General features: G+C 42.6%; 1 protein-coding gene across 3 annotated transcripts in view; it reads right to left on the minus strand.

The window, feature by feature from the left end:
• lypd6 (LY6/PLAUR domain containing 6) overlaps positions 1-16,375 on the minus strand; it is a 292,378-nt gene that overhangs the window by 132,542 nt on the left and 143,461 nt on the right. The window contains exon 1 of one of the 3 annotated variants that reach the window (XM_063047535.1): positions 3,865-3,989. The exons of the other annotated variants lie outside the window; for them this stretch is intronic. The gene's annotated coding sequence lies outside the window, so the exon portion shown is untranslated. Of the gene's footprint in view, positions 1-3,864; positions 3,990-16,375 lie in introns of those variants that run through there. 3 annotated transcript variants of the gene reach the window in all.

Below are 16,375 nucleotides of genomic sequence, written 5' to 3' on the forward strand. Positions count from 1 at the left end.
CTTCACTGAGGAAGGCACCAACAGTATGCTAAAAATGAGAGTCTGTCAGGGGTCAGTAGTTGCTTCATTAAGGAGAAGGTACTTGAGAAGCTGAAAGGTCTGAAGGTAGATAAAGTCAGCTGGACCAGATTGGGTACATACACCCCAGAACTCGGAAAGAGGTAGCTGAATAGATTGTGAAGGCATTAGTACTGATCTTTCAAGAATCACCAGATTTGAGAATGGCTCCAGAGAACCAGAAAATTACAAATACCACCCCAGTCTTTAAGAAGGGAGGAAGGTAGAAGTAAGGAAATTATAGGCCAGTTAGCCTGACGTCAGTAGTTGGGATAATACTGGAGTCCATTATTAAGGATGAGGTTTCGGGATACTTGGAGGTGCATGGTAAACTAGACCAAAATCAGCCAGCTTTCCTCTGGGGAAAACTTCCCTGATAAATCTGGTGGAATTCTTTGAGGAAATAATAGGCAACATACACAAAAGTGTACCTTGTTTATTTGGGTTTTCAGAAGGCCTTGGACAAGGGGTGCACATGGGGTTGCTAAACAATATAAGAGCCCCTGATATTACAGGAATGATACTAGCACAGATAAAGGATTGGCTGACTGGCAGAAGGCAAAGATTGAGAATAAAAGACAGCCTATCTGGTTGGTTGGTGTTGGCTGGTGGTGACTCGTGGTGTTCCACAGGAATTTATGACCAACTTTGCAAATCATATGGATATAGATGGAGGTGAAGGTAGTTTTGAGGAAGAGGGAGTCTGCAGAAGTGGCAGATAGAATATAATGCAGGGTCATGCGTTTTGGTAGAGGAATAAAGGCAGAGTGTGTTTATTTTTAAATGGGGAGAAAGTCAGAAACCAGAGGTGCAAATGGATTTTGGTGTCCTCATGCAGGTTCCCCAAAACTAAACTTGCAGTTTCAGCAATGGGAAGGAAGGCAAATGCAATGTTAGCATTCATTGTGAACTATTCATTATTCTGGGAATGAAAGGGTTAACATGTGAGCAGCATCTGATGGCTTTGTACAGAATTTAGGAGAATGGGGGGGAAGAGAAGGGCAGAAGAACTCATTGAAAACTATCAATATTGAAAGGCCTAAAGAGAGTGGATGTGGAGAGGAAGTTTGCTATTGTCAAGGCATCTCAGAGGAGGAGGAAGAATTTCTTTAGACAAATGGTGAATCTCTGGAATTCATTGCTACGGAGAGCTGTGGAGGTCAAGCATTTGGTATATTTAAAGCGCAGCTAGATGGGTTCTTCATGTCAGGATGTCAAAGGTGACAAGGAGAAGGCAGGAGAATAGGGTTGAAGGGGCTAATGGAGTGGTGGGGCAGATTCGAGGGGCCAGGTGGTCTTATGTTCAGGGGTGGAAAGAATGAACAGCTTCACATTCTTGGGTGAGAACATCTTAAAGGATCTATCCTGGCCCAACATAACTGATATAATCATGAAGAAGTCATGCCTGGGGCTCGACTTCATTAGGAGTTTGAGGAGATTTGGTTTGTCACCAAAAACTCTTTCAAATTCCTACAGATGTATGACAGACAGCATTCTGATTGGTTGTAGCACAGCCTGGTACAGAGGTTGCAATGTACAGAATTGCAAGAGGACACAGAGTGTTGTAGACCCAGCCAACAACACCACGGGCCTCAAGAAGACAGCATCCATCTAAGATACAGGCTCCAAACCTGGGGTGCACAGACTCCTCAGTTAACTGAGGGGGGGGGGGTCCGTGGCATAATAAAAGGTTGGGAACCCTGATCTACAAGGTTACTTGCCTTCTTCTCATTACTACCCTCAGGGGGGTGATTAACAAGCCCGAAGACCCACACACCAATTCTGGAACAGCTATTTTTCCTTCAACAGATTTCTGAGTTGTCTGTGAACACTACTTCATAATTCTTTTTCATTGCCCTATTTTGTAATTTATAGTAATTTTAAGTCTTTGCACTGTACTGCTGCCACAAACTAACAAAATATTTATTATGCTAACCTATGTCTGTAGTGTACTATATGGCAAAAAGCTGCCTTTCAACACATTTATTCTGTGTAAGCATGCCTATGGCAATAAACTTGAAATACTGAAGGAAGGCAGAAATAATGGCACATGCCATTATTTAACATTCTTAGCTGAAGAAGGTGGGGGGGGGGGTGGGAAAGATGCAGATATAGACCTCAAGCACTGGCATAAGGCCTGTTCTTCTACAATAAGAAAATCTTTCTACAACAAGAGACAGCACACTTTCAAATGTGACTGCAGGGTCTACCTCACTGCCCCAGTGATTCAACATTCAAGTCTAACAAATACACAGGGATTAGCACTTTCACCAGCAGATTGTAAATCACCATCTTTACAATTTATCCAGCATTATCACAGTCCTTCCGACCCAAAGCCCAGACTACATACAGACATGTAATGTCAAGTGGTCTTTTGGATGCTTACATACCCATAGCAAAAAAAAAATCACTTTTTACTTAAAGCCATAATGCTCCAGCCCAACATCTTGGAAAGACCGAACATTAATTAAACAGTGCTCATTGTGAAGCACAAAATTCTGACCACAGCAACTGGAGAGGTCAGGAACAATTGGGAGTATGCAGATGACTTATTATCCAGATAGCAGTAAGAACATTAACCCTTTTATATATAAGCCACCAACATTATTAAATGAAATGTGACAGATGATGCCTTGAACTAATTCATTTAAAAATCGGTTGGCAATGGCGCTGAAGCTGTAGTACTGTCCCTATTGGAGCCGTATCATTATGCAACACTGGAATATGCAGTCAATGGCCACTTCATTAGGTACACCTGCCCCTAATGCAAATATCTACCTAGCTAAACATACGGTAGCAACAATGCATAAAAGCATGCAGATATAGTCAAGAGGTTCATTTGTTACTCAGACGTGACATCAGAATGGGGAAACCGTGAAATCTAAGCGATTTTGACTGTGGAATGATTGGTGGTGCGAGACGATGTGGTTTGAGTATCTCAGAAACTGCTGATCTCCTGGGATTTTCGCACACCACACAGTCTCTACAGTTTACAAAGGAGAGTGCAACAAAAACCAAAACGACCATCCAGTGAATGGCAGATCAGTGGGTAAAAACACCTTGTTAATGAGGGACGTCAGAGCAGACTGGTCAGACTGGTTCAAGCTGACAGGAAGGCGCGTTAAATAACCCACGCGTTACGACAGTGGTGTGCAGAAGAGCATCTTTGAACACACAACACGTCGAACCTTGAAGGGGACGGGCTACAGCAACAGACCACAAGTATGCGCCGAATCGCCACTTACAAGAGGTATCTAATAAAGTGGCCACTGAACGTACGCAGATCCCACTGGCACCTCTTCATTTATCACACCACACCAAGCTTACATTTAAGCAAAACCTGCTGCGAATAAGCAAGGTTGGATGTAACACATCAGCTTTGTGGTGAGCGCGTTTGCAAAATAAAAAGAGAAAATACAAAAAAAGGAAAAAATACACAAACAACAGGAATTCTGCAGATGCTGGAAATTCAAGCAACACACATCAAAGTTGCTGGTGAACGCAGCAGGCCAGGTACCATCTCTAGGAAGAGGTACACACTGGAACAAAATTCATCTTATCTAATTCAATGCTTTCTTGAAACTAACACATCCTCAGTGATGCAGGGTTTACAAACCAGATATACAATGTGACAGGATACATGTGCTGAAGCCATTAAATAAATTTGTAAGTGGCTCACTAAGTAATCTGGCAAAAGAATGCCAAGTCAAGGTGGAGTATTGTCACAGCGTCACCAATAAACACGAGTAATCAGTCTCACTCAACAAACAGCGTCCGCAAAATAAAGGTAAACCAGTACTACCTTACCTGTCAAAAAAACTTACAACTGGCGAGCTTTCTTTTATTTCACAGATCCAATGATCACAGTTCTTGATTGTCCTCACATAAAGACAGTATCGCTTAGCGTCAGTGGGTTGTCCGTGATTTGCTCCTTTAACTCCGACTTTGAAGTGCTCTGTAGCCTGCGCTCAATGTACGTGCAGTCTTGTTAGCCAAAGTAACCAATCGACATTCCCGGTGGGTGGCTGAGCATAAGAGCTTTTCTCTGATTGGCTACTGATTAACACAGCAGCCCAAGCAGCTGCAAAACTGCGTTCACTCCTTGTCCGTCTCCTTTCAAACCCAAGTAAAATTCATTTGGATCTAAATTGTGAATGAAGTCATCCGCTCTCTCATGACAAACTAATCCTCTGCGGGCGCTTTAAATGTTGCTAACCAGATATGTGTTTTTGCCTGTGGGATGACTGTTCCTTTTATACATACGCAGCTTTTCCTCTACAGTAACTCGGAGTTCAGTAAACAGCGAGATTCCTCTTCGTACGAAATCTGTTACTTCCAGGCTAATTAACCTCTTAATTCCACAGGATTTTTCATCCAACGTCACACCCATCTACTTAAAGTAAATTAGCAGTGTTTTTGCAGTACAGGTCACAGGACTGGAACTCGTGGATGTGTAGTTTTTAACTCCACAGTGAACCTTGATCTCACAGGCATATGGGATAAAGGAGCCTTTATAAAACTTGCAGACTCCAAGGAACTGATAACGTACAATATTAGCCTCCCAGAGCAGAAACCAAAATCAGAGATGGCAAAGGTAAAATAATCTTAGAAAGAGAAATTCCTCTGTACAACTGGGCTATTCGAAGTTGGTTTAACCCAGGAGAAATAATAAGGTGCACACCTTTGGTTATCCTGGCACTTATGAGGGATTTGGGGTTTTTTTTTTGCCCTTTTAGCACTTTCCCTTCAATAAATGTCAACAGTAATGCAAAGTTCAAAGTAAATTTTTTATTGTCAAAGTTCATATGTGTCACCATATACAATGCTGAGATTTATTTTCCTAAAGGTACACTCAACAATCTATAAAATAATAACCATGACAGAATCAATGAAAGACTGCCCAACCAAGGAGTTTAACCAAAGTGCAGAAGACTACAAACTGTGCAAATGTGAAAAGAAGAAATAATAAGCAATGAATATTGAGAAGATGAGATGAAGAGTTCTTGAAAGTGAGCCCATAGATTGAGAGAACATTTCAGTGATGGGACATGTGAAGTTATCCCCTTCGGTTCAAGAGTCTGATGGTTGAGGGGTAGTAACTGTTCCTGGACCTGGTGATGTGAGTCCTGCGGCTCCTGTACCTTCTTCCCGATGGCAGCAGTGAGAAGAGAGCATAGCCTGGGTAGTGGGAGTCCCTGATGATAGATGCTGCTTTGCTGCGACAGTGTTTCGTGTGTACGTGTTCAGTGGTTGGGATGGTGCTGGGCCACATCTACTGCTTTTTGTAGGGTTTACGTTCAAAGGCATTGGTGTTTCCACACCAGGCTGTGACGCAATGAATTTCTGCCTCGCTAGTCTGAAAGAACTCTTATTCACTCATATTTCTTCTACTACACAGCTTCCCCTGAAACCTAAAGACCAACACTTCTAAATGAAATCTGTGACACCTGGTAACCTTAAAAACAAATTCACACATATGCCATATTCGCTTTGCTCTGGAAGAGACTTCTGCTAAAGCTGCAGATGTTAGGCCAAGTGCTGCAGCTATAAAAACGTGTATTTGATCAATAAAGCAGCTTATATTGCAACTAACGCAAACTCGAGGAAATCTTCAGATGCTGGAAATTCAAGCAACACACACAAAAAATGCTGGTGAACTCAGCAGGCCAGGCAGCATCTATAGGAAGAAGTGGTCGACATTTTGGGCCGAGACCCTTCATCAGGACTAATTGAAAGAAGAGATAGTAAGAGATTTGAAAGTGGGAGGGGGAGGGGGAGGGGGAGGTATATTGCAACTAACAAAGTCTTTGGCTATGCTCTTGTCACAGTCCTGAGGTTAATGATCACTTTGTTTATGTTATTATGAACATCATTAGGCTGAAGTTCAACACTTCAAAAGTAAATATTTTATCAAAGTATATGCTGTATATGTCACCATATACTACCCTGAGATTCATTTTCTTGCAGGTATTCACAGTAAAACGAAGAAATACAATCGAACCAATGAAAAACTACACAAAGGTCGATCAGCAACCAATGTGCAAATACAAAATGAATAAATAAATACAACTAAGAACATGAGTTGTAAATTCCTTGGAAGTGAATATCAGTTGTGAAATCAGTTCAGCATTGAGGTAAGTAAAGTTATCCACCCTGCTTCAGGGGCTTGATGGGTCAATGCTGTTTTGATGCCATTAAAACATTTCTAGGCCACATTGTTTAAATATGTAACTTTTTTTTTTACATATTATCTGTTACCATCCTCAATTAAGTTTAGTCATAGGAGTTCACGTGGTTAGGCCAGGGGCTTGTGGTGGTGGTGGGGGAAGTGTTTGGACAAAGAAGAGGATCCTTAACATGGGAGGGAAGAGCCTATCTGAAGACCTGGGGTTCAGCTCCAGCTCTCCCCTACTCCATCCACAATAAAGTTCTGGGATACTGAAACCTCACCTGCACTGTGCTTCATCAATCCTGAAAAGCCTGAAGCACGCTTAATATCTGCAATCCCCAAGCATGACCAGTTTTCAAACATGCCCTAAAGCAGGAGTTGGGCTCATCAATAAAGGAAGACTTTGCATTTACGCGGAGCCTTTAACAACCCTTTCAAGTGTGTTATAGCCAATAAAGTGGTTTAAGGTCTAATTACTCTAGGAAGCAACACCATCGCCTCTCACACAGCATGATTACCCGTACAACCATACCTGAAGAGCCACAGAATCTCTCTTAAATTACGATAATCAAGGTAACGTAATTGCTAGCTAGAAGTGAATCCCTTTACATTTCTTCAAAGGATCTTTTACCTGTGCCTGAGAGAGTAGATGAACCTTCAGATTAACACCCCATCAGAGAGAGAGCATTATCATTAGTGCCACAAACTCTCGGGGGAATGCACTGGTTTCTCCCAGTATCCAGGATGAGCAAACCAATCTCAATGGCTGCTCTTTAACCGTAAGGTCAGTTTCACTGATGGATTCAGCCTGGAAAGCATACAGAGCAGACAATGACTAACCATTCATTCACAGCTCAGCAAACTGCACTCTGCACTCCTTTCTGCACGGGACTTGGTGCTTTTCCCATCAATCATACCATGTAGCATCTCTCAGGTAGGCTGTCAACTGAGTCCATCAGTGAGCCTGACCATACGGCTAAAGAGCATCAGTACCCTGCAAATGAGATTGGTTTGCTAAAGCAGAAATATTGCAAAATAAACCTGTGATATGATGAAAGACTGGATCGACTAGGCTTATACTTGTTGGAATTTAGAAAATTGAAGGGGGATCTTATTGAAACGTATAAAATCCTAAAGGGATCGGACAGGCTAGATGCAGGAAGATTGTTCCCGATGTTGGGAAGTCCGGAACGAGGGATCACAGTTTGAGGATAAAGGGAAAGCCTTTTAGGACCGAGATTAGGAAAAACTTCTTCACACAGAGAGTGGTGAATCTGTGGAATTCTCTGCCACAGGAAACAGTTAAGGCCAGTTCATTGGCTATATTTAAGAGGGAGTTAGATATGGCCCTTGTGGCTAAAGGGATCGGGGGTATGGAGGGAAGGCTGGTACAGGGTTCTGAGTTGGATGATCAGCCATGATCATACTGAATGGCGGTGCAGGCTCGAAGGGCCGAATGGCCTACTCCTGCATCTATTTTCTATGTTTTCTATGTTTCTATGGTAAGAAAAATCTTCTTGGGGAGTAATAGTACATTGAATTTACAGAAAGAGCCAAGAGGATCACTAGGGTTGCCCCACTCCCCCTCCATTTGAGACATCTATCAGGAGCGTTGTAGACAAAGGGCCCAAAGCATTGTAGAGGATCCGTACCAGCCATCCCACAGTCTATGTGCCCCACTACCATCAGGAAGGAGGTAAGGAGCACCAGGACAGTATTGTCAGAGTGAGTTACAGCTTCTTCCCTCAGGCTGTGAGACTAAAGAAAGCCCGAGGACTCGTCACTTGTACAGTGAACTGTCTATATTTACCTGCACTGTGTATTACGTTCAATTTGAATTATACTCAGTGAACTTATTTAAGGTAATTTGTTTTATGTGCTAAGTGTGATATATGTTTTGTGGGTGCACTGTGGAGTGGAGGGCCATTGTTTCGTTTGGTTGTACACATATATAGTCTGATGACAATACACTTGAACTTGAGTTTGAAGAACCAAAATAAATCAAACAGCTTCCAATACAGATAGCTGACCATAATCTTAAGTCTTTCATAGATTATATTGCCATAGATATGGGCAAGGCCATTATAAAAAAAAATGCAGTTTCATAAAAAATTTGGTGAATGTAATAAGACCATTAAGAAATTAATATCCTCTGGTTCAACAGAATGCACGAAAGTAACACAATTCCCTTGCCCAATATGCAAATCTCAATTTGCAGCATGGTAGCGTAGTGGTTAGCAAATTGTACCAGAGACCTGGGTTCAATTCCTGTTGCTGTCTGTAAGGAGTTTGTACGTTCTCCCTGTGACTAAGTGGATTTCCTCCGGGTGCTCAGGTTTTCTCCCACAGTCCAAAGACGTACCAGTTGGTAGGTTAATTGGTCATTGTAAGTTGTCCCGTGATTAGGCTGGGGTTAAATCAGAGGTTGCTAGGAGACGTGGCTCGAAGGGCCGGAAGGGCCTATTCTGCAGTGTGGCTCAATAAATAAATAAATACAAAACAGTAACAAAATCACCATGCTGCATATATTTCACCAGATCGACACTACACCTAATGCAACCAAAACCAGTCTGGTTTACTGATTTATATGGGAAGGTCATTTTGAAAACGTACCTTCGACATCCTGAGCTGCCAAGGGCTCATTTCACAATTGATATTTTGCTCACCTTCACCAACACCTAAACAAAGACCCTGAATGATCCTCAGCATACTGCTTCTAAACCAAAGCTTGGGCTGCCACAGAGCTTCAAAGCCACCATGCATACAACTCCTGATATAACTGCAATGAAAGACATTCTGATAGTCATTGATCTCAGTCTGATGTGCAGACAACCCTATAGCCAGGTACAACCAGAATCATTCCCAAGCCATGTACTGGTTGAGTTAGGTGCCCTTTATCCGAAATCTGAAAACCTCTGAAATCCAAAATTTTGAGTGCTGACATGACAACACAAAAAGAAAATTCCACAAGGCACTGGGAAGGTTCCCATGTGATATGCAAGTCTCTATTTATCACAGACAGTGTGTGTGCATGCATGCGTGCCCTTAACTCCTGGTGGAGTCATCGGGCACCGTCATGACAAGCTTTTTCGCTCATCGTATGGCATGTCTTGGGAGCCCAGCCCTCTCCAGGTTTTTTTAACGAGGTCGAGTTGTTAGCTCGACACTCAACCCAGGCATGGATGGAGCATGCAAAGGAACCAGCTGGATTCAAACTTGGGACCTCTCACCCCGAATTCCAGCGCTGCTACCACTATGCCACCAGTCGACGCAGTGTGTATAAAAGTGCATGTGTATAAGAAAGTGTGTGCATATATATAATGAACAGAAGTTAATGAAAAATAGGAAAACACTACATAAAGAAAAAAAATGAAGATCTCATTCATGTACAGGTGTCCCCCCGCTTTTCGAACGTTCGCTTTACGAAACCTCACTGTTACGAAAGACCTACATTAGTTCCCTGTTTTCACTAACAGAAGGTGTTTTCACTGTTACAAAAAAAAGCAGCGCGCGGAAAAAAGCAGCACACGATAAAAGGCAGCGTGCGCCCCGAGCAGCTGCTCTCCCCCGGATTTGGAACAGTATTCTCGCCGGCCATGCTTAAACACATGCCCGTGAGCAGCCATTAGCAAGATGGGCTCTGAGGTATCGGAAAAGCCTGAAAGAGCTTGTAAGGGTGTTACACTTTGCGTAAAACTAGATATAATTAAGCGTTTTGATTGTGGTGAATGAAGCAAGGACAAAGTGAGTTTGGCTTTTGGAAGCTGACGAAGATGATGTTGAAGAGGTTTTGGCATCCCATGACCAAGAACTGATAAATGACGAGCTGATGCAATTGGAAGAGGAAAGAATAACAATCGAAACCGAATGCAGTAGCGAAAGTGAAGTTGTCCAGGAACCGAACATGAAGCAACTGCGCAAGATTTTCGCTGCAATGATAAAGTACGACTTTAATTTTGAAAGGGTACGTCGGTTTAGGGCATATTTGCAAGATGGTTTGAGTGCTTACAAAGAACTGTATGATCTAAAAATGCACGAGGCTAAGCAGTCAAGCAAGCCTTCCACATCAGCCACAGCAGACGACGAACCTCGACCTTTGATATCAAGGTGGGCAGTCATGGGAGAAGATGAGCTGCCTGCCCTAATGGAAACAGACGACGATGAGATGACACCCCAGTGTCCCACCACCCCAACCCCCGGGCCACGGACAGATACCGATTCGCGGAGAATGCAGCGGTAGCCGGGAGGCACACAGCACATCTTTAAGAAAAAAGCCGAGATAAACATGCTAATTAATTACGTGCTGGGCAGAACCCAATTAATTAGCTTGTTTATTTTGGCTTTTTTCTTAAAGATGTGCTGTGTGCATCCCGACTACCGCTGTACCCCTGCATGCTTCGCGGATTGGTATCGGTTTGCTGCCCGGAGGATGGGAGCAACTGCACCATCCCAACCTCTGAAGACTCAGCCTAAGACACCATCATGTGTGCTCGGTGCTGTCCCTATTCCGGTAAGTGATACTACACTGTACATACATTATTTCTACTTTATATTGGCTGGGTATTTTTACGTGTTATTTGGTATGATTTGGCAGCTTCATAGCTTAAAGGTTACTGGACAGAGTGTTTTGCCAACAGCGCTTGCGTGAGATTTTCGCTACAGGAACAGTGCAGGCAATCATTGTAGAGAAGTATTTCTAATTTATATAGGCTGTGTATTTATCATATCATTCCTGCTTTTACTATATGTTACTGTTATTTTAGGATTTATGTGTTATTTGGCATGATTTGGTACGTTATTTTTGGGTCTGCGAACGCTCACAAAATTTTCCCATATAAATGGTAATTGCTTCTTTGCTTTATGACATTCCGGCTTACAAACCGTTTCATAGGAACACTGTACCTTCGGATGGCAGGGGAAACCTGTATTGAAAGAGTGGATTCTTCAGCATCAGAGTGAACATATGCCCCTTAACGGTATTCAAATCAAGGAACTGAAATTTGAAGGTAATTTTGAATATTCAGCAGGGTGGTTGCAGAATTTTAAGAAAATGCACGGTTTTATATGTTTGAAGATTTGTGGTGATCACAAAGCAGCAGGGAAATTCGTTGATGAGCTTCACAAGATTGTCGCTGGTGAAGATTGAACATGCTGAAGAATGGCTGCCTCAGTACACATGTGTGATGAACAAGAGTTAGACAAAGACTGCTCACCAGCAGCACATAAATTCAGAGTTGGAAATGATGGCGATCCCAAACAGCCATTGACTGTCCACCTGGGTGACCGAGCTACGTGCAAACCAATGGTTAAATAAGTCAAACCAGCTCACAGGGAGATCAGGAACTGGTCTGGTTGCTGCCTTAGCACTGCAAGACTGCTTCAAAAGTCAATATATTGATGTAATCATGAAGCAGGAGTTAGGAGTTTAAGGAGAATTGGTACATTACCAAAGACTAGCAAACATTTACAGATTTACAGAGGAGAGCATTCTGCCTGGGATGGAGGCTCCAATACAACAGGTTTGCAGGAGGCTGCAGAGGACTTTAAACTCAGCCGGCTTCATCAGGGTCACAACCTTCACCATCGTCGAATACACCTTTAAAAGGTAGTGCCTTAAGAAGGCGTCGTCCATCCAGCACATACCCTCATTTCATTACCACCAGCAGGGAGGAGGTCCTGGAGCCTGAAAATGCACACTGGTCATCTTTGGAATGTAACCCTTGGATCACTAAACTGCCTTGATGTCCTCCAGATTAGGGAGCAGCATTTCACTCGCATTTCCCCTTCCCTCGGTTAATGGTAGGGGTCCATGGCACAAAAAAAGGGTGGGAACCACTGCTCTATACACTGGTCACAGAAAGATAAAGATGAACGGGCTTAATGATCACATAACACAACTGGGCAAAGTTGCTAGGTGGCTCAGCTCAGGAGATTCTATTCCAAAATCCATGCTGAAAATTCTGTTGACTGTAGAGTGAAGATGGGGCCATCAGAAGAGAAATTAGGCCAAGGCCCTGTCTCACTTGGCAAGTGAATGCTAACTGGACTATTCTGAAGAACAGGAGAATTACCTCTTGCCAGTTTTTCCCTGGAAAAATTTCTCTGAATAGATTTGGACTCCTATTTATATTTATCTTGTTTTCAATATGACAAAATGAATCATCTACTCACAATCTCACCAAAACCAAATAATGTGAATGGTGATAATCAGAAGCAGAAAACAGAAAAATATCCTGAGAAAATTTGGGAGGTTTGGCAGCAATGGCAGTGACAGAAATTGTCATCTTCCCATCAGAACTGCAAATGATTACAAATAAAAAGACATCTTATAAAAGAGGAAAGAATTTATTCAAGATGGATAAAGTAAAGTGGCAGTGTATTAATGTTGTTTGTTTCACTGGCAGAGCACACCCAAATACAGTTTTTCTCACATTACAACAATTAGACTCAAAGCCAGCTTCACCCGCAGTATCTTTAAAAACCTTTCGAAATCGAATGTCAAGATGCTACAGAAATGCAGGAATCTATTTCCTTTTATAGTTCAAAGTTCAAGGTAAGTTTTATCATATATATATCACCATAGATTCATTATCCTGTGGGCATACCCAATAAATCTATAGAATGAAAGACCACCCAACTAAGGTGTTCAACCAAAGTGCAGAAGGCAACAAACTATGCAAATACAAAAAGAAATAATAATAATAATAAATAAATAATAATGACAAATATTGTAGCAGTATATCACCTGTTATGTGGAGGTTAATTTATTTGTTGGTCGAAATTCACTGCCATCATTCTGGTCTCTTTCTCTCTCTCTCCCTCCCTCCCTCTCTTCCCTCTCTTCCCTCCCTCCCCTTTTTGTTTCCAGGACACACTTCACACTGAAGTTATGACCGCTGCTGAAGAAGCATTGGGAAAGTACACTCCAGACTCAGGAGACCACGCGTCCGCGCTTACTCCTAGCTTTGTATCAGTTTGTTGAATATTTAGTTCTATAGTTGCTGTAACTTGTGGGGAACTTAGATGCTTGGTCAAATCTTTTACTGTTTGTAAATAAATGTTTGACGTGCTTATTCGTAGTCAGTGTCTCAGTCACCAAACTCGTGAACCTGCTTCCACAGTACATCACCCCAGAGTAGCAGCAGTACTATTGATGTGTGTGATTGTAATGAAACAGTGTGAAAAGCTTTGACAATGTATGTAAAGAATGAATAGACATTCGCACGAGGAAATCTCCAGATGCTGGAAATTGAAGCAACACACACAAAAAATGCTGGTGAACGCAGCAGGTCAGGCAGCATCTACAGGAAGAAGTACAGTCGACGTTTTGGGCCGAGACCCTTCGTCAGGACTAACTGAAAGAAGAGATAGCAAGAGATTTGTAAGTGAGAGGAGGAGGGGGGAGCTGAAATGATAGGAGAAGACAGGAGGGGGAGGGATGGAGCTAAGAGCTGGAAAGTTGATTGGCAAAAGGGATACCAGGCTGGAGAAGGGAGAGGATCATGGGACGGGAAGCCTAGGGAGAAAGAAAGGGGGAGGGGAGCCCAGAGGATGGAGAGCAGACAAGGAATTATAGTGAGAGGGACAGAGGGAGGAAAGAGAGAGAGAGAGAGAGAGAGAGAGAGAGAGAGAGAAATGAATAAATAAATAAATAAATAAATAACTAGATAGATAGATAAATAAATAACGGATGGGGTACGAGGGGGAGGAGGGGCATTAATGCAAGTTAGAGAAGCCAATGTTCATGCCATCAGGTTGGAGGCTACCCAGACGGAATATAAGGTGTTGTTCCTCCAACCTGAGTGTGGCTTCATCTTGACAGTAGAGCAGGCCGTGGATAGACATATTAGAATGGGAATGGGACGTGGAATTAAAATGTGTGGCCACTGGGAGATCCTGCTTTCTCTGGCGGTTTATTCTTATAAATATTATTTTATTTAGTTTAAAAAGATAAAGAAGATGTAGAATTACAGTATCCTGCTGCTCCAATGACTGTTGATGATTCTTTGGTCTTACATTGAAATAATGGGGAAGTTTTCTCCTCAGGGACTGTCCAAGAAGTCACCAAGGAGCTGTCTATCTTCAGCCGATTGATTTGATATCCCTGCTATTAAAGATAAACAGGTACAGGTGTTCTCCGCTTTTCGAACATTCGCTTTACGAAACCTCACTGTTACGAAAGACCTACATTAGTACCCTGTTTTCACTTTCAGAAGGTGTTTTCACTGTTACGAAGAAAAAGCAGCGCGTGATAAAAAATCAGCGTGTGAAAAAATCAGCGCGCAATAAAAGGCAGCGCACGCTCCGAGCAGCCACTCTCCCTCGGATTCTTGCCAGCATTGCTTAAACACGTGCCTGTGAGCAGCCGTTTGCAAGATGAGTTCTAAGGTATTGGAAAAGCCTAAAAGAGCTCATAAGGGTGTTATACTTAGCGTAAAACTAGACATAATTAAGTGTTTCAATCATGGTGAACGAAGAAAGGATAACGTGAGTTTGGCTTGTGGAAGTTGACGAAGATGATGTTGAAGAGGTTTTGGCATCCCATGACCAAGAACTGACAGATGAAGAGCTGATGCAATTGGAAGAAAAAAGGATAAAAATCGAAACCGAATGAGTAATGATAAAGTACGACTTTAATTTTGAAAGGGTACGTCGGTTTAGGGGACATTTGCAGGATGGTTTGAGTCCTTAAAAAGAACTGTGTGATAGAAAAATGCGCGAGGCTCAGCAGTCAAGCAAGCCTTCCACATAAGCCACAGCAGACGACGAACCTCGACCTTCGACATCGAGGCGGACAGAGATAGAAGAAGATGAGCTGCCTGCTCTAATGGAAACAGACGATTATGAGATGACACCCCAGTGTCCCACCACCCCAACCCCCAGGCCACGGACAGATACCGATTCGCGGAGAATAGAACGGTAGCTGGGAGGCACACAGCACATCTTTAAGAAAAAAGCCAAAATAAACATGTTAATTAATTAGGTGCCGCCAACATGTAATTGTTGGCCCAGATCAGAGATGACGCAATCGGAAATCGGCATTGATCTGGGCTGACAATTACGTGCTGGGCGGCACCTAATTAATTAGCATGTTTGTTTCGGCTTTTTTCAAGATGTGCTGTGTGCTTCCCGGCTACCACTGGACCCTTGCGGGCTTCGCGGCAATGTATCGCGCGGCAGCCTGGAGGGTGGGGGCCACTGCACCACCCCAACCTACGACGACTCAGCCTAACACACCATCATCAGTATGCTCTGCGCTGTCTTCTCAATTCCCGTAAGTGATACTACGCTGTACATACATTATTTCTACTATATATAGACTGTGTATTTTTACGTGTTATTTGGTATGATTTGGCAGCTTCATAGCTTAAATGTTACTGGAGAGCGCTTGCACCGTGTTTTTGCCAACAGCGCTTGCGTGAGATTTTCTGCCGACGGCACTTGCGTGAGATTTTCGCTACGGAGAACAGTTCAGTAATGATTGTGGAAAAGTATTTCTACTTTATATAGGCTGTGTATTTATCATATCATTCCTGCTTTTACTATGTGTTACTGTTATTTTAGGTTTTATGTGTTATTTGGCATGATTTGGTAGGTCATTTTTGGGTCTGCAAACGCTCACAAAATTTTCCCATATAAATAAATGGTAATTGCTTCTTCGCTTTACGACATTTCGGCTTACGAACCATTTCATAGGAACGCTCTACCTTCGGATGGCGGGGGAAACCTGTACTCATGTTATAAAAGTCAATTTTTTTCAATCTTGTGCAAAAGAACTATATGTCTATTTTACATTTCTTGTTTCCGAACACGGACACAGACAAAACAAAAGCAGCAAATAATGCAAGATTACTGCTTGCTGTTCAATCAAGCAGAGCAAAGGAAGATTCTGAGGTTAATGGTTAAGGGGGCCCAGATTTGAAATCACAAGCTATACTAAATGCTTGTGACTTACACAGGGCAAGAATAGAACTGTGGTCAGCCCCGTGAATATAAATACAAGTCTTCATTTCAGCATGCGCACTTATAGCCACAATAATTCAAAGAAACGAGTTTTACAAAAAGTACCCAAATTCTGCAGTCTGGATATATAAACATAGGAGCAGAATTAGGCCATTTGGCCCATCAAGACTGCTCCACCATTCAATC

Source organism: Mobula hypostoma, chromosome 5 (assembly GCF_963921235.1).
Source record: "Mobula hypostoma chromosome 5, sMobHyp1.1, whole genome shotgun sequence".
NCBI classification, from domain to species: Eukaryota; Metazoa; Chordata; class Chondrichthyes; order Myliobatiformes; family Myliobatidae; genus Mobula; species Mobula hypostoma.